Below are 19,105 nucleotides of genomic sequence, written 5' to 3' on the forward strand. Positions count from 1 at the left end.
TCGAACCAGGGGATTTAGGTAATTTGGAGTTTAATATCAGAAATTGTGCCCAGCTTAACCTCATGACCTCCCTCTCCTCCCTCTTCTCCCCGTTTGAGGTACCCAGATCTCTCGGTGCTGTCCTGGTCTCGCTGCCGCCCCGGCAGCTGCAGCGCCGCGCTGGTGCGACTGTTGTGCTGGAGGTGGAATTGATCTGGGTTACTCTCAACAGATCACAGCCCAGAGCCGGAGCCGCCGGGTCCGTTTGCAGGCTGCTGGTCAGATAAATAAGCAGAAACAGGCCCGACTCAAACAATCGGCAACGAGAAGAACAAGACGCTCCCAAAGCCGGCGTGCTGGGCTCCGGCCCGCGCTGGGGAAGTTTTGTAGGCTTAGTTCAAACCTTGGCTGTGGATTTGTACCTTGGATCAAAGTTTTGTTGCAGGCCCTTCTCCAACATAAAGCAGAGAAACGTAAAACAACAAATATCGAGTGAAATCCAAACACAATCTGCTCTATGTTATGCTACAAGAATGAATGAACTCTGCCTCCCACCCTGTCCCGCTGTGACTTGCTGGGGACAAGCGCCGCTCGAAGGAGCGGTCACGGAGCTCGGCCGCTCTCCAGCAGGAACAGCGACCGAGCGGGAGGCGCCGCCGGGTTCATCTCCGCTCGGCCCGCTGGGCACGTACAGGTGAACTGACGGGGTGCTCACCTGCGGCGTTGAAAGGGCTCAACCTCAGCATGGACCTAAAGCCCAAATGTTCGATTACAAGGCTTTCGAGATGTTTTTCTCTGAGTTAAGAACGGTTCTGTCTGTCATAAGGAGTGTCCGATACCTCATTCGAGACTTTCTTAGAACCATCTGAAGCAACATGGTTTTGAAGGACACAGATTTTGAAGGACAGAATAATGTTTAGGGAACCCAAGCAGGCCCAGGCTGGATCCATCCGGTTGCTATTCAGGAATCTTGTCATCTTTAAGCCTCGGATGAGGAGCTTGTAGAAGCTGCAGGTTCCTCCCCATGTCCTGGTGAGGTGAGTGAGGGATTTGAGAAACCAACCAAGCCCAGGAGCCCAGGAGGTACCGGATTCCCTGTGGAGGTACCGGGTTCCCTGTGGAGGTACCGGGTTCCCTGTGGAGGTACCGGGTTCCTTGTAGAGGTACCGGCTTCCTTGTAGAGGTACCAGGTTCCCTGTGGAGGTACCGGGTTCCTTGTAGAGGTACCGGGTTCCTTGTAGAGGTACCGGATTCCCTGTGGAGGTACCGGGTTCCTTGTAGAGGTACCGGGTTCCCTGTGGAGGTACCGGGTTCCCTGTAGAGGTACCGGGTTCCCTGTGGAGGTACCGGGTTCCTTGTAGAGGTACCGGGTTCCTTGTGGTACCGAGATTGAGGAGACTGAGCCATCGGGGCTGTGCGAGCGGGCCGGCGAATACCCGCTGGGTGCCAGGGAGATCTCAACTGTACTTTAGGTATAGACAAGAGGTAATTTAACACCCGAACCCAGCTCTGGGCTTCTACTTTCGGTAGGTTGTTCCCTGCAGCTCCGTGCACCGGGCACTGCCGCGGTCTGGCCAGGGACGTGAGACACAGCTGTGGAGACAGGGGGAGTTTGAAGAGACTTTGGTGTGGAAGTTGGAGCAAAGGCTTGGGGAACATGAACGCTTGGACATGCCCACCTTGTAAACGCATGAAATCTGCCTTCCAACAGAAAAAAAAAGCCTATGAAGTTGAAAAGGAATATGTTTGAAACGGACAGCAGCCAATATTGTGTGTAAATTCTGCCTTGTCCCTGTGTTTGTGTAGGAAAGGGCTCCGGGCCGCGCCGTGCGCCCTGTGCGCCCGCCCAGCGGCTCCATGGCCAGCGCGCTCGAGCGTTTGTTGGCCTTCTGGCTTGTTTATTAAAACAAACGCACAAGCCAGAGCCGCTTCTACGTGTTGTGAAGTGCGATTGTTCGAGTTTCCGAGAGGTCACAAGGGTCCCCGATAACCCGAGCAGCTCGGTGCTGCGTTGTCCTGCTGCGTTATCAACAGGAAACATCTTTGCAGCACAGGAACCCCGGCTTGGTCATTGGCCTGGGGCAGGAACATGACGGCGCTTTCTCATCCTATCGGGACTCGGATATTTTGGGAGCTGGTATATAAAGCTCGCAGCACACAGTGTCTCTTGGCCATTCGAGCAGGTTCATGGCAGGAATCAGTGTGCTTTGCTATTTTAGTAGTTGCTATAGTTGCGGCGCGAATGGTTTTCCTTGCCCCGCGCGGTCCAGGGTGGTATTTCATTACAGTTCAGATGTATATTTTTATTATTTGAGTGCAGATGGACATATTTAAAGTAATTAACGTGGTGATATAAGCCTTGTAAAGAAGCCTTTAGCAAATAAACAGCGAGTCCATAAATCATATCAATGCAGGCCTTGTTTAGCTTTCATTAAACGCTCTCAGACTCATACGGCGCAGGATTGGGCTCTATCCAAGCGAGTCTCAGATTTGCTACATGATAAAATGTTATTTGGGCTCTGAAGTAAGAACCGTTGATGCGCTGGGTGATCGTGTGCTAAGGGGAACAGCCCTTCTGCATCACGCAGCTCATGGCAGAAAGTCCAGTAATGTCCACAACCAGCATTAGATCAGAGCAAACAGCATTTAGACGGAGCTGTAAAGAGCTGAGCTGGGCGGGGGCCAGTATTGCAATTAATATTCTGCACAGAGTGACACCATCGCTGATTAGCAAACCTCATTCGGGCCACACGATAAACCGGAGTGGTTTTTCCATCGCTGTGTCACTGTTTTGATCCGGAGTGACTGTAACTACTGAGGAGAAACAACCGAACTCTGGCAGGATGAGGGCCCAGCTTTGCCCTAGAAGTGCGTATGGAAGCTCTAGTAACGGGGGTTCGCTTAGTCCTTCGGAACACGCCGCTCTGCGCAGTTCCACTGCACCAACCCACGCTGCTTCTGTTGTTTTCTTCATTATCACACTTTCTAACTTTCACTCTTATTACAATATTTCTTAAAGATCCTTTGACTTCAGGAATCCGTTATTTCTCTGTAGTAAATCATTTGGGAGATCCGGCAAAGGGATCAATTTGTTATGGATCTGCGGGACCGACACAGATGGGGCGTTGGAAGAGGTTGGTTTGTTTTGAACTGTTTGAATCCGTCGCGCTGGCTCTGCAGCACCTTGGGGGAGGTGGAGGGACGAGGGAGCACTTGCTCCTCCTGGTTGCAGCGCTCGGGTGGCCGAGCTCTCCGGAGCAGCGGCGCTGAAGCAGCTCGCTCGCTTCCAGCAGCGTTCGGTGACAGAACAGCCAGAGGGGTTCAGAGTAACAAAGTGAATTCCTTTTGGTAGCAAACACTTAGTTATTTATTTATTAATTATTATTGGGGTGGGACGTGAATTCAGCAGGGAACAGAAACAGCAGCTGCGGTTGCTGGAAGTCGAAGCCAAGCAAAGTCAAGTTAGAAAATAAGAGTTTGTGTCCAGCAGAGTGTGTGCACATGGATCTGCTGCTGGAAAAACTGATGCTGGGGAGAACTGAGACGTCCTTGCATCAAGATGGGGGTGTCTCTTCCAAAAGATGCACCTTCCCCAACAGCTGCAGCCCCAGAGCTGCTGCTGCAGCTCATCACGTGGACTGTGCGTCACATGAGATTATACGTGCGGTGCATTACGTGAAAGGTAATGCTGTAAAGGACCATCGTGGTCTCTCTCCTCCAAAACTTCAGAGTAATCGTTCCTCGAGGTTTTGTTTTTCCCCACTGAGCTCACTGAAACTCCTGCCCTCACACTCCTCCACATCCAGCGCGAATTTCCTGCGGGCACCATGGGGCGTCCCCGGCTGAGAACGGGCGCCATGGGGCATCCCCGGCTGAGAACGGGCGCCATGGGGCGTCCCCAGCTGAGAACGGGCACCATGGGGCGTCCCAGGCCGAGAACGGGCACCATGGGGCGTCCCCAGCCGAGAACGGGCGCTGTCGCTGAGTCAGGGCGCCCGTGGGCAGGATGGCGGCTGCTCTCAGGGGAACCTCTCAGAACCTCTCACCCCGTTTCCTGCAGGGATCCCGGGTCTCGTGAGGGCACAGGGGAAGCCGTTGGCGTGGGACGGCACGACAGGCTTGGGGTGTCCCATCCCACCTCACTGGGCAGCTGGTGTCAAAAATGTCCCATTTTCTGCCCTCCCTACCCAGGCACAGCCCATTGCTGCCTCCTTTTGGGACTGAGAATCAGGTACGGTCCCCTCTCCCCCTCCAGGACACTGGTTACCCCATCCTCTGCCTTATGGGGTAGCAGCTGTTGGCTTCGTGCTTGCGTGGGGGATGCGGCCTCGTGTCGCCTGTCCCCATACCCACGCACGGAGAGCGAACACGACCATTACAGCCGCCTTTCCGCGCGTCCGTCCGTCGTGTGTCTCCAGAGGAGGCTCTCACGTGCCATTTGAGGTCCAACAGTTACTCGTGCCCCGTGCTGGACCCCGGGAGCACTTCAGAGCCGTTCGAGAGCTCTGAGCAGAGGAAAGGTTTCCAGAGCACACTGAGGATACCAGGGCACAGGTGGAATTAGCAGGTGCTAATCACAACAAATCCCCCACCCAGGTGCTGCAGATGAGGTTAATTGCACAGCTGAGCTGTGTCCTACAAAAGCGAGCCTCGGGGGCCTGGGGTGAGGCTGCTGCGGCTCTGGGAACGGGGCAGAGCTGGGCTGTGCTGTGCTGAGTGAGGGCTTGTGTTGGTGGCACCTGGCAAAGGCGGCGGTGCCTCTGCGATGCTCTCTGCGAGGAGATGTGAGTACAGCTCGCTCTGCCCATGAGGAGGGTGAGGCATCCTCCTTAGCGTTAGCAAACCAAGCGCTCTGCAGAGCTTTGGGAGGCTGCAAAGCACGGGGTTTGTAGCACCCTGGGGCTGGTGAAGCTGCAGTTCTGCGCTGTTGCTTTCTTTTTGCGGGTGGCTCGGTGGCTGTTTTTATCTCAGTCTGTGACAGGGAAGGGTGCCCGTGGCCAGTTCCCACGGGCCTGCAGCACACCAGTGACAAACATTGGAAAAGCTCTTTAGAGAAAGGCCGAAAACTGTTGTTATTGGTGTGGCTGAAAGTGAAAAGGCTGAAGGAGCCCTTGGCCCACATGGGGAGGACAAGGTCTTGTTTTTGTGATACTCTTGAAAAGAAACGAGCACCTGCTGCTCGTGTTCCGTGTTAACCAGCGCTGCGGGTCGGCCACGGGGCCACCGCGGCAGCTGGTGCTGATAGAGCCCGTGTCCCGGGTACCAGTGGGGAAATGGTCTGAATATTAGTTTTTATTTGAAAAAAAAAAAATCTAACTTGCTTTAAAGCTGGATTGACGTTTTGGCCATCATTAGAGCAACTAGCTCCCACTCCCACACCGGGGCACCGAAGCTCTACCTGCCCCAGCGAAGAGCCGACGCTGAGCACGGTGCGAAGGATGAGCGGATGCTTTCTGTTATTCTGTAGGAGGAAAAATACACTCTTACAGTCTGTATAAATACCTTTGGGCAAATACGAGATTATGGTGACTTTGTTGGACAGCATCATTCACCAAACGCTGCGCCACAAGTTGGTCTGAAGGAAACCACACATGATTTGACTCTTTTATCTCGTATCAGCTCGGTGCGGTTACAGTTCTCATTTCTGAGAAGAGAGGATCGCATTTAATCATTGTGTCAGTTGGCACAAACACCCTGTTTGTAGTGAAATGCTAAAAAACAGCACGTTTATCTTGCCCTTGATCAAGATTTGTGCGATAAAGCTCTTAACGTTAAAACCCATCAGTAATGAAGCATTCGAAGGGCTCATCTACCCAGCTTGTTTACTGTAATGTATTTTAAAGAATGGTCCAACCTCTCTTGCCTAATATAACAAATACAATATCAGTCGTCTTCCCCCCAAGGGCATTTGTTCCTTGGCAGGCTTCGCTTTGGCTGGGAGACGTTATTCCTGGACTTTATTTTTGGGGAGGGATGACAACAACTAACCCCTGAGCAGCACGTTTCAAAACAGAAGCGCCTATGGGGGTTGCCGGGGAGCACGTCCCTACCAGCCGCACCGGAGGAGGAGCCGAGAGTCACCTGGGGAGGACGGAGGGTTTTGGAAGCCCGGGGGCATCGCCGTGACTCCCCCCGGGAGCCCGTCCCGCCCGCCCAGCACGGCCCGTCTCCGGTACGCTGTTGCGCACGGTGGTATTGCATCACCCGCTGCCCGAACAGCCCGCTATTGACCGGCGCTGATTCATATTGCTTTATTGGTGTGGTATCGAGAGATCCCAAGGACAGGGAAGCCTCCCCGGCGCCGCAAAGTGAATAAGCGCTGAAAAGTCAACCTAACGAGCTCACTTATCGCTTCACTTCTAAATGTAACCGGGTTTTAATCTCATTTGTAGGGCCAGCGTCTGTACAACACCCACCCTGCACAGAAAGGTCAGTGATAGCAAAGGCCGAGAGCTCAGGGGTGTGAGGTGTAACGAGCTTTGTGTGCGCTCAGACCACGGCTTCAAAGACGACAAGCGAAGAGCTGCTGTTCTGAGGAAAGGCTCTTTGCGCTTGTACGTAATGAACAAACAGGAGGAGGCAACAGCACCAGGGCCTCATCTGGCCACAGCAGCACCCTTCACATTGGCTCCGAAGGCGATGAAGAGGAGCGCGGCTGGTCGCCGCGCCGGTTTGCGCTGCCGGCTCGGCCCTGCGCCGGGTGCCGCGCGGTTTCTGAGCCCGCCTGTTTCATGGAGCTGAGTTTCAGTGGTTTCTAACGCCCTGTTGGGTTGATGTGAAATTGTGGAGGAGTTGAAAACTCGGCTGTGCGTTTGGTGAAACCCGGGCCAAGCAGACAAATGAAGAGCTGACACAGGAGGCAGCGCTCGGGCAGCGGCTGCTTGTGCTTCGGTCTCTGGCCTTTGTCAGGCTGGAGCCTTTCCAGGGACATAAGTGCTTTGTGCCATTCATTTCTGTTGTATTTATAGATACATGATATGTGTGTATACATACAGTGAGGTTTTCTGGGGGTATTTTCCCCCCAGAAAATATATTGAAACATTGAATTCCAAAAACCTGCGCTACAGCTAAATATCGTTTTGTACAGACATCTCTGCCTATAGAGTCAAGAGCCCTTGTCCACTGTACCCTCCTCCAGGGCACCTCCCAGGTGAAATCCTTAGGTTTATGTGTGTGTGTTTATGTGTCCATGCATGCATGTAAATACAGGTTATGTAAACCTGTTTTGTGTAGTTTATATATACATAAATATATCTAATTTAATCAGAAAGCAAAAGCTTAACTAAGCTTGCTCTAAAAAATAAAGTAGCAATAAAAGGTAATTATGTGATAAATATCTATCAGTCAGGACGCAGGACCTTGGCTGATCTTAACAACTGCACCTCTTGGGGTTCCGCTGCAGGTGGCTTCAGCTTTGGAGCCACTCGTGTCCCTCCCCAGCTGAGCAGCCGCCGGGACTGAGCGGGGATTGGCAAAGCCGAGCTGAGGGCGCTGTGCAACAACCCAGGTGGGTTCGGCTGCGGCGTCAGGACGAGCAAGAGAAGCAACAACAAAGGGCAGCAGCTTCAGCCTGTGCAATGCCAGCCTACGGCACGAAAAAGAACACCGAGTTAACTTCTTGTTTAGGAAAAGAGAAGCAGGACGCTCCCTCTAATGCCACGTTAGCTGCCAGCGGTGCTTTATGACTGTTCCGTAGTCACCGATGAATCACGGGATGGAAGTGCAGGGACAGGCTGTTCTATCTAAAGGTTGCCAGTCCCAGGGGTTCATGGTCACCCAAAGCAAGGTGCTGCTCTTGCTGTTGCTCTCTCTCGTGTCACCACCATCAGCCAATCGCTGCCGCTGTCACAGACACGTCACTGCCGTTGTCACCGCCGCACGGCTCGCGCGTCCCACCATGGCAAGCCAAGGTGTCTCTGGAGCTTACCACGCTTTTCTTCCATGCATCCCCTCCTAATGCAGTTCATATGTTTTGACGTCTTCCTTCGCAGGCATCCGGTCTCTCCGAATTCCTTGCATTTCAGATTATATGTCCTCGGTTTTGATCTTTTGCATTAAAAAAATGCTTCCATTTGAAGCTGCATAGTGAGGGCTCAGTGCATCTGCCAGAGCTGCTGGCACGGGCGGCTCCTGCAGGAGCAATGACTTTCCAGTGAGTCTCTAAAATTGCTTATTTACTTTCGCTTGTATGCCAAAAATACTTTAAAATCAGGACAGTTTTTTCCAGTTACACAATCACCAGAAATATCTTGAATCCATACGCTTCCACTGCGGTTCAATAGCCAATCTGAAAATAGTCGCAACGGTTTGTGAAGTACGTAAGAAGCGCTCTCTGCAGAATTAAGGCTTCGGGAACGCAGCTCCACGTGTCCGAGTCAACGAGCGCTGCAAAGCCAATTCAATTCCCCCTTTTCTTATAGCAGCACGGGGAAAAGGGTCAGCAAGGCCAGCGCAGCCCGTCTGCCGCCCCTGGGTGGGGTTAGCGCAGCCAGCCCCCCGCTTCTAGAAAGCCCTTTCACGTCTGCTCTGTTGGGTGATTTACCTCGCTTGGCAAAACTCACCCACAGTTGATTTCGGACAAGCCCTGAGATGGAGGATATTTTCCCATTAGAGCTTTTCAATCAGTCGTAGTTAATTCACAATTAGTGTGGGACAGCAGCTGCTCCTGCCCCTTGGGGTTTCTTAAAAGCCTGATAAAACCCAACCCCAGTTTAAGTGTCGGATCCTCTCCCCTCCCTGTCTCGAGGGCACCGGTAACAAAGTGTGCAAGATCTAAAGATCTCAGAGCCTTTGCAAATGGAGGGCTCGTTTGCGTTCCTTACGCATGCATGGTTTAAATTCCCTTTTAAGTTGCAAGGCTTTGCATGGGTGTAATTCAGAGCAGACCGGGGCCTTACATATCCTGCATACCAACAAGCCAATGTGAGCCCAATGGCTGAAAAAAATGTATCATATGAGCATTATGATGCAGCTGAAAAAAATACAACAAGCCCAGTAAGCTTGACTTTGTGATTTTAAGCCTGTGTTCACAAATGAAATGAGGATTGTGTCCATCGACAACGGCCGGAGCGGAACCGGCTTGTCAACCTACTGAAGATCCATGGTCTTCATTTGTAGCTTTAAGTTACTAGCACTCCATGGTTTTTTTTTTAATGTATATATAAGGCATCTCGACTTAAAATGATATTGCAAAAGTAGAAATAGCGTGATAAACCTTCAAAGCTGAAGTAAAAAGGAACCTGTGTTTTGACTTAGTGCTGGTATTTGTACAGCCGGCACCGTTTAGTCCCGAGTTCGAGCGAGCGCGAGTCTGTGGTCGCAGCTGTGTATAAAAATATTGCAGCCCGCTCCCGCTTTAGGACTAAACTCCGGTTCCCAATGGCTCCCTCTGTAATTCTCTTTCCAAATAAAAGGAAGAACTATTCCTGGCTCGTAACGGTGTATTTCTGTGGCTTCTCGAACTATAATGAAGGCAGTCTGGAATGTCAGAAATTACACACTCCATGCCAGGTCTTAACCCAGGGTAATTTAGGCTTTCAATGTTTTGGAGTTTACATTTTGAGTCTGTTATTGTACAACTTTTTAATTAAAATGTCACTGCAGTCCAGATCACTAATGCTTCTTGCTCAAAGATCCATTAACATCTATCTTAAAACCACTACTTAGGGAGTTTGATCATTTTGGTATTGAGGGCTGAGGCCATCTGCTTGGAAAGTTATTTGGTTTTTATTTGGCTCCTTCTAATTGTGGAAATTCAAAGACATCTTTGATATCCGCTGGATTCCGAGGAGGGAAACATCGGTTCTCTTTCTGCACACGCTTCAGTGTCTCTGCTGGGGACTCAATCTCGGTCCAGCTCAAGGAATGACCTGCCAGGCTTGTCACTGGTGAATGGCGTTTGGATTTCCCTGTGCGCTGCTGAGACAACGCATCCCCTAGATGCCTGTTAGCATCTCTGTTTGCCCGTTGAAATACTACTGAATACATCAGAAAATACGACAAGGCCACGTGGGGCTCCCAGATGCCACCAGAACCCGATAACAGCTGTTCTCAGGATTAACAGCACTACCGACCACTCTTGTTATGGTCTGTAGCAGAGAGCCTGTAGACATTTATGCCCTGAAATATTACTCCAGATTTACATCCTACGTACAAAGCGAGACTTTAAGCTGGCTTTCACTCTCAGCCTAATTGAATTACATTCAGCCCAGGTTCATCTTCCTCCCTGGCCTGAGGCACTTGCGCACACGCCCTGTGCAGGGGTGTGAGTGTGTCAATGTGTACGTACCTCCTACAGGACAGTGTTTCAGCCCCGGGACGCGGGCCAGCCCGTGGTGGTGGTCCCTGATGTCCCACCTGCCGCAGCTCTGCTTTGTCTCATTAAAACCCACAGGACCCCATAGCAGAAGGACCCCAAAAATGAGCCAAGACTCAACCACTGCCTTCCAGGAAAGCAGCTTTCTGATGGCACAAAGCTCCCTGTCCACCCTCAGCCTCTATGAGGTATCATTATACAGCGACTGTTGTATTTACATGTACTAGTTTTTGTACAATAATAACAATTTCCAGCATAGCATCGTGGGATTCTTATGCCGGTCCCTCTCTGCACTGCAATGGCCCCAAAGAGCTTAGAGCAACCTCTGGGCTCCTCTAAACAAGGCAAAAACGTCCTCTCTTATCTCAACCCAACCCCACAGCTGCTCATCCAAAAAGGACACTGAAAAGCACAGTGGACCTCGTTAGTCTCTGACTGCGTTGCCTGTGGAAGCTCCAGACCTTGATTGTGATCACCTTGTGCCTTGGTTGTAGGTACCAAAAGGAGCAAACCCCTCTGACACGGCAATTCGAATGGGTTCTCGTTACACCATCCGCGTGCGTTACCCACCGCCTGACATGACACGCTGTTCTTGCACCACGCCTTATTTTTAGCTCCGCGTTTTGTTTTTCAGGTGTAGGTAAAGCGAGGCGTTATTATTTCCACATAATCAGGGCAAAACCAGTTTCACTTTCTTCGAAGCTTTTTATCTCCCTACAACTGGATTTGAATCTCTGACTTCACCACCACAACCCCAGAGCCATAACCACAAGGCCACATGGTCCCAGCGCTGTTTTTGGAGGTGGTGGTGATGCGAGTTATTTTAGACGCTGCTAGCTATAAATTTCAGTTGTGTTTGAAGGAGGGTAAGCGGGCTTTGAAAGCCCTCGGTGCGTCCGTCCTTCGGTACTAGTGGGCAATTACCGAGGCCGCTGGAATGGGAGCATGTTCTGCAGTCTCTACCATAAACCAAACAAACAGCAATTGCGAACGACGGTTAAACTAATTGTCCTCGCTGGTATTACCATCCCAAGACGGGCTGTGACGCAGAAAGCCAATCTGCACAAAGACGGTTTTTCATTACAGTGCGCTCCAAATAGCATCAAAACAAGTCAGTTTTAGACCACTCGTGTGTGTGCGATAAACGCAACCCAGCCACCCTGAGTCTTTTAAAAAGCCTTCGCCCCGACCCTTCGGTTCACGGTGCGTTTTTGCACTCTTGGATTCTTCCTTGAAAATGAAGGTGAATTTGCTACTGCATAGCACTTGTTCCATAAACCACCCAGGCAAATGCTATGAGCTATGATTGCAACTACCAAACTTAACTGACATTTCAAAGTAAGGTTTATTTTCCAAAATGACACCCTGAGTGTAAACGCCTTGCTAGGCCGGGTTCATCCGAAGGGGGTGTCCCCGCACAGCCAAAGCTCAGTTCAGGTATAAGGTAAAAGCCTTAAACGAGCAACGAATGAGCAGCAGAAAGAGCTGCTGAAAACTACAGGACGTGAGCTTCTCCTCTTTTACATCTAGAAGCTATTTACATGTTTCTTTTCTCATAAGCATCATTTTTCAACTGCAAAAGTTAACCACGTCTGTGTGAGACGCAGATAACTTTGGGAGCAGAGTGATTTCAATCAGAATAAGGGTCTGAGAGATGGCGGTAGTTACTGATCTGAGATGGGGCCTGACAGACCCAGCTCCCCATTCAGTTCTGGTCATCGGTGTCTCAGCTGCCTGAGCTCTGTTATTGGGACCAGTGAACAACAGTAATTTCACTCTCCTCCTCATGATATAGGTGGCCTTTCCCCTTGTAGATGGTCACATGCAATAGCCAATACAATAAATAATCCTTAAAGCAACAGTGACCCAGCCAAGGATGACGCTACTGGAAATACCCCTAGAAAATCAAGTAAGTCTCATGTTCTGGAGCTGTCATCTGTGATTCCAGGTCATTGTCATGGACAGGCATGGGAAGCTGCTTCATGGGAAGGTTTCTTAGCCTATTGTGAAACATCAGGTCAGGAGAAAACAGCATTCTCAGCCCTGAAGGTCGCGTTCATTCCGACGCTGGGAAGCGGGTTTGGGAAGCAGGGGTCCCTCTGGAATTGCAGTGGAAAGTCAGTCAGAAGAAATAAAGTACAAAGGACTAATGCTACGTGTAAAAGGCACCGATTAAGTGCAGCTGACCTCTCGGGCTGTCTCTCAGGAAATCAATGTTATAGCTGTTATTCAATGGCCGAGGAGCGGCGGCGCTTGGCGGCTGGTGCTGGGCGCTGGGCGCAGCCGCTCAGCCAGGGGCTCCCAGCAGCCATCTTGTGCGGCTCCGGGAGGGAAACCAGCTCCCGAGCCCAGAAAACGGTCACAAAAATCTCAAAGGAGAAACACAACAAACAAGGAAAACATTTCACCAGAACCCATCATTGGAAAAACAGAAAAAGATTTCTTTTCCATGTGGAGAAATAACTATAAATAATGTTTGAACTATTAAAAGGGTGAACGCAGAGAGAAGGGCTATTTACATAGGAGCGTTTTGTGCTGTTTCAGCCTAATTTGTCAGCGACGTCGGAGCCCCGTACGCTGGCTGGAGGGGATCCAGCGCTTTCAAAGGTTTTCTGTCAGGGCCTGGAAGCCCGCCAGGTTTCTTTAATGGAGCCGAGCAGTCTCAGGCCTGTTGTTGGAGATCTGGCGAGCCAGGGCCGCGTGTGAGCAGGAAGCAGAGCCAAGCGGGCTTCCTGAGCGGCGGGGAGAGGAAACTCGGTAATAAGCATGGAGGCTGTGGTTAAAAATAACCCCGGTATATAAAGGCTGCGCAGGATCCCCTCTCACTCATACGCGCCGCTGCCTCTTGGCCGGCTGCGTCGTGCTGATTTCATGTGAATGAGACGCTCTGCCATCTCAGCGGAGCAGGTGGTTTCTAGGCCGAGGAAGAAGGAAAACAGCCCGTGGAGAAGCCGAGCAACACGACGGCTCTTGTTCTGCGTGTTTGCAGCGGGCCTGGGCTCCGTGTGGAGAGCGTGGCGGGGCTGAGCTGAGCCGTCGCTGCGGACACAGCGCTGCGGTGTCCAACTTCAGGCCGAAGTAAAAGTTGTGTTGAAAAATAACTCGGTTTTCTGCGATGTGAAACTTAGGAAGGGGAAAAAAAAAAAGGGAACATGGTGAATCATGCAAGCTCTTGAGCAACGAGAGAAAGGGCCCCTCGATTGTCACCGCTGGGCCCGTGCGGCTTGAACCACTTCTGCTCCAGCAGATTCAATCCCACCCCGCGCCCCCCTTGCCTGGGGTTGGCCAACTGGAGGAGGTGAATGTGGCAACCAGCGGCTGGAGGGGCTGGCCACCCGCAATCAGGGCTCCGCAGTCCCCGCGCATCGGTTTCTCGCCCAGCACAAGGCCGCCGCTCCTCCTCGCTGGGTTCATTGTGCACGCAATTAAACCGGCTCTTTTCTTTCAAAGGCGGCGATTTTCCTTGCAAATGTGGGGTGAGAAAGCACACGGGTTATTTGGCAAACGAAGGCGCCTTTTCCCTGCGGTAACCTGACGCTAACACCCATACCCGGCTGCATTCTGAACGCTTCTTTGCAGCCCACATTTTGCTGTAATTGGCAAAACGCATTCTTCGCAGGCTTGTGTTTTTACTGCAGACATTCATTTGGCACTTTGTGTGGCGAATGAAAAGAAAATTTCACAATGCGTTCTACAAAGTTGCATCGTATGAGGCTGTCCCTTGAAAAGCATCTTATTGCTCAAGAATAGCTGTAACCGTTCAGGGGATTTCAACAGCGTTATCCTCTTAAACTCTAATTGCTGTGTATACCGTATGTGCTATAGCACCAAATATGAATAGTTTTGATTAAGTCAACCCTGCTGACCGGTGTTTATCCACCCAGAGCTCACCATCGGCGCTGCAGATCAGCCCTGCTGACCGGTGTTTATCCACCCAGAGCTCGCTGTTGGCACCAGGTGTGATGTTCCTGGAAGGCACAGCAGCCCAGCAATCTGGAGTTTTCAGGTGCGTGCAGACAAAGCTGAAGTTTCATTTTGGAATAAAAGACATTTTGTACACGACTGAAAGTGCCATTCCCAAGCTCAGATGTGTCCAGGAATTTAAACATATAAATATCCTCAAAGGTTGGAATTTATAGCTCAAGAAAATAATAAAAAATTGACACAACAATGGGCATAAGCGTCTGGAAAAATGCCTGTCCCGAAATATCCCACTGGAGGTTCAAAGCTGAATCATAATGATGTAACTAATTATGATCATGGAAAAATAAAAACACACACATATATATATACCATTCTGAATAGTTCAGTGATCTAAGTCTGAGCAGGATTTGGAGCCCGGGAAGACGAGTGAGCTCAGCTGCTCCGTGCGGCCGTCGGTCTCCGGCAGGGCCCGCGCTGCCCAGCTCTGATTCACACTTCCATGTATTCAAACAGGGAAAGTAACCCCAGGCAGCCGGCAACGCCAATTAACAGTGTCACGGTTAACGAAAGGCTTGCTGCAGTATTTCCCATTACTCAACGGCAGGACATATGACTAATAAATGGTACAGGTGCAGTACAAAGAAGGTGTTTTATAAGCGAGAAGTAAGACCCACATGTTCATCGTGTTAAACAGGGTTTTCCACCCTGTACTCTATGCGAACTCCTACTTTGTATATTGAGTGAATAAACCTCCACCTATCAGGTAAAACCATAACCTGTAAAGATATTCCACGTGTCAATGAAGGAAAAAGCCCCAAATCTTCCTCATTTTGAAGCAGTTCTCTGCTCGTGGCTGCTGTTCGGCTTCGTCCGGTCTTCTGCCTCCCTCCCCAATTAAAACCCCCGAACCTGCCAGTGATAACAGCCCTGCAGAGCGGGCGTGCGCACGGGCCGTGCCGACAGACCCCAAGGGACCCCGAATCAGAGAGGAAGGTGCATCCCATCCGTCCTCTGAGCTTCCCTCGGACAGGGTTCTTTCTGCACTCATTAACCCCAAACACAGTTCTCAACTCGGCGTCTTGCAGCAAGTGCACGCAAGAGATAAGGCAGCGTTTTCCTTTTCTCCTGTCATCTCCAGCTCTGTGTCCTGTGGAAGTTTGCTCCTGAAGTGCAAACCAGGCGAGACGTGACCCGTGTGAAATCTCACGGTGTAACACCCGCTGGATTCCTGAATTAACTCCATTTCGTCTTATTGGGCTTCCAAAGTCCTGGAGACTGTTGCATGTTTGGGAACAGCGAGAGCGATTTTTCTGAATGAACCCACACCGGTACTTCCTGCGCTGCGCTCCCGTCAGCCCACACCCTCATTGCCTGCTTCTTCACCAGGTGTTTCATCCCGCGATAAAAGGTGTTTGGCAACAACCGAGAACTGCCAGTCAGAACCGTGACTGGGGTTCTACGCGGTTTCGCGGGTGTGATCAAACGCGCTGCAGAGTTTTTGAACCCGTGGTGTCATTTCGCAGTTCTGTACAAAATGAGATCTCTGGGCTGTGTTTGGAAGGGCTGAGGTTCATCTGCCCCACGACACGTGTGTCCCGCAGCACGGCCGCGCACCCGCCAGAGCCGTCACCGCAACACGGGCAGAAACCGCCTGTTGGAGACACCCATCCAAAACGACCCAAAAATCGCCCGCAGCTGAAAGCTACCGCTCCTCACACAGCACATTCAAGCAACAGCACAGAATTGCCTTGACTAAATTAATTAAACAGCTGATTTGTTGCATGGTTTACTGAACATACTGTAATGATGGGAACAGTCTTTTCTTGCGTATTTCTGAGAAAAGCTTTCTTTACATAATTTGACTTATTTATTGAAATGGAGTTTAACCGTTGTGCTCTGCACGGGTGACGCCTGCCTACCAGAGCACGCGCTATTGGAGAGTGTCAGCGCCGGCTTCTGCTTATCTTTGTGAACTGTTAATGAGGCTTTCACTGAAATTAATTAAGATTGCCATCACAACGAATGGACAGGACAGCGCTGTCAATAACCACGCCGAGAAAGTGGAAGTGCTGAAAAATCTTTCTGTTCTCCCTTTGGGCAAAAGCCAGATGCTGAATTCAGATCAGACAATAACGATGTTGAAATACTTTCCATTCCAGTAACTAAGGAGGATGTTAAAACAACTGCTACTCATCTCAAACAATATTAAGTTGCCAGGTCTGGGTAACTTACAAGCGAGTGTTTCGAAAGACCCAGCTGAGGACATTTCCAGATGGTTCATGTTTGTTATCAATCGATTTCAGAGTGGGGGGAGCCCCAGGTGACTTGAAGAATGTGAATATTATGTCACTATTTCAACAAGGTAAACAGAGTGACCCAGACAAGCCTGTCAGTGCGATATAAACCCGGGCAAAAGACTGGAAGGACCTGCTACACAAAAAGAGCTATAAATAAAGGCGGTTTAGTTAATGACGATGGTGTTTTAAATAGGGCAGCGGTGCTGCTGGAACATGCAAATCTCTGTATTTGTCTCGGCACAGGATGATTTTCACAGTAAGAAACAAGAACATGACAAATCAATATGGTGTGCACACGCAAATGCTCCAAACACAAGCTGAGACATCTTGAAATCTAATTTCAGTTTTAATCAAGCGGGTTTATTAGCTCTTAATCTTTTTTATCATCAGTTACCATTCAACGTTGCTAACAATGACCTGGAAGAAAACAGAAATTGTTGCTGATAAAGTCCTAGATGACAAAGATCAAGGAAGCACAACATAATTTGAAGAACATGCCATTGTTGAGGAATGATTGTAACCGCTTCGCTACCCCGGCAGGGAACACCAGGCACGGCCGTACGGCCCAGCCTGAGCCCGTATTGCCAGGAGAGAAGAATGCAAACAGCTCTGCTTTTTGGCACAGAGAAAGCAGGTTCCGACCCAGGCCAACGGGGAACAGCCCGGGGCAGCAGAACGGCTCTGCTGGAGAAGGCGATCCATGTACCTTCTCACGCAGCCTCCACCTTCCCTGCGCAGCCCCAAACCAACCCGATTCCTCCCCGTTATCCCCACCGTGGGCTCCCAGGGCTCTGTTCCACCTTCCGGCCTCTCCCGTGCGTTCTGTCACCATCGCCACCAATTCAGCGCGTCTGAGAAGCCTGGATCCAGACGGAGCGCAGCCCGCGCAGACACGGTGCCCTGGAACGCGATGGGACAACGGGGGGACGAGGGGTTCGCAAAGCAGCCGCGCAGGGTGAGCTCCGGGGCAGGCCAGCGCGTCCTCGGCTGCAGAGGAGCAGCTCCTGTCCGTCTGTGCTCCTCATTTACGGTGCCCGAACCTCAAAAGAACAATCAAAAAAGGCGCAGAATTGAGAGGACAGTCACAAAAATATGAAAAGAAAGTTTGTCTTGCTAAAGCCATAACGAGCCCCTTCAACTCCAGGTCATCAAAAAGATGGTTCACCTTGGTCTTGGAGTCCCCCAATGGGAACCAACTCTGGCCATGAAAGGTCTGGTCAAAAAGGCTCCTTTATCAAATTAATTCCCGATGTTAATGAAATAAAAGGCCTACAGGATGAAATCGCTCTCCTCCAATGAAGAAACGCCTCTCCAAAAAAATAACGGTAGATCTCATTTTCTGTGGTTGTTTACATCGTTTTGTCAACTTCCTCGAGAGCAGAATCTACAAAGTACTGACTCAGAACCTGCAGTTTAGAGTGGCAAAAACCCCTTGTGCGGTGAGCAGGATAGAACCATGGCATTGGAGGTGCGGGCAGGGAAGTGGATGGTGGTAACTGTCCCATGGCATTCGAGGTGCGGGCAGGGAAATGGATGGGATGACTGTCCCATTCCAATCCAAGCGTGGGTCCCGGCGGTTCGGGGTTTTGAACAGCGGTGCTGAGAGGTCCCATTCGCAGCTCGTTCACCCCTCGTTACATCGTTTGCTCTGAGCAGGCAGGACTTTCTGAGCACAATCCCATGAGAAAGGAGCTTTTGTTTGTTTGTTTGGGCTCTGTAATGGCTCACAGTGCTCTAGAGCAGGTGGGTGATGGGTGACGTGGGCATTGTCACCTGTGTCACCCACCTGTGTCCCCGGGCTGCAGTCGGAGTGCAATCCCTTCAAAGCTGCCCTTGGTGTAAGAGCAACACCAGCGATCGGCAGCAACACCCAGAAAAGTCAGCTCTGCTGTAGAAAGCTGTGTTTGCTTTGGCTGGTGGACCAATCCCACATCTTTTAGCTCCCTGCTACCCACATTAACAAATGCTGTCTAATCTCACATTCTTCACGTTTACACACCAGTGGCATCACCGACCCGCGCTGCCCTAAGCGAGAGCACTGCCAGGGTCCCGGCTGTAGATCTTTAAAACAAGCGCTGCGTACAGCACGGAGCCGGGAAATGTCAGCGCGACGATCAGGGACCGGGCGGAAGGTCACGGCAAAGTTGGACTCGGTTTGTACAGAACTGGTGACTCACAATGTAAATAAATTCTCACATTCGTTTCACCAGGTTTAGAATATCGATAGCTTTTTAGCTTCGCTGCTTCACTTGAAAGCAAAAAGAAACTAAGGGCAGTGGGTTGATTGGTTTGTGCGCTTGGCTTTCCTGCTCTCTGCCCACCGAGCGTTTCCTCTGCGCAGAGAAAACACAGTTGGGTGACAGGAGCAGCGGAGTGCTGTGAAAAACGTCCTTCCAGCGCCTACTGGAAGAGCATCGACTGGAGCTGAGCCGGGAACGTACAGCGCGGTCTATAGCCTAGAAACAAAATATTTTGTTATAGCTGTTGCTGCAATCGCGAGCACATAAACTGACACAGACATGGGGCGTGTTATCAGGGGAACGTTCACATTCATTCTGAATTCATCAGAGTGTATTTTCTTGGCTGACTC

The sequence above is a fragment of the Columba livia genome, chromosome 27 (genome assembly GCF_036013475.1).
Source record: "Columba livia isolate bColLiv1 breed racing homer chromosome 27, bColLiv1.pat.W.v2, whole genome shotgun sequence".
Classification (NCBI taxonomy): domain Eukaryota; kingdom Metazoa; phylum Chordata; class Aves; order Columbiformes; family Columbidae; genus Columba; species Columba livia.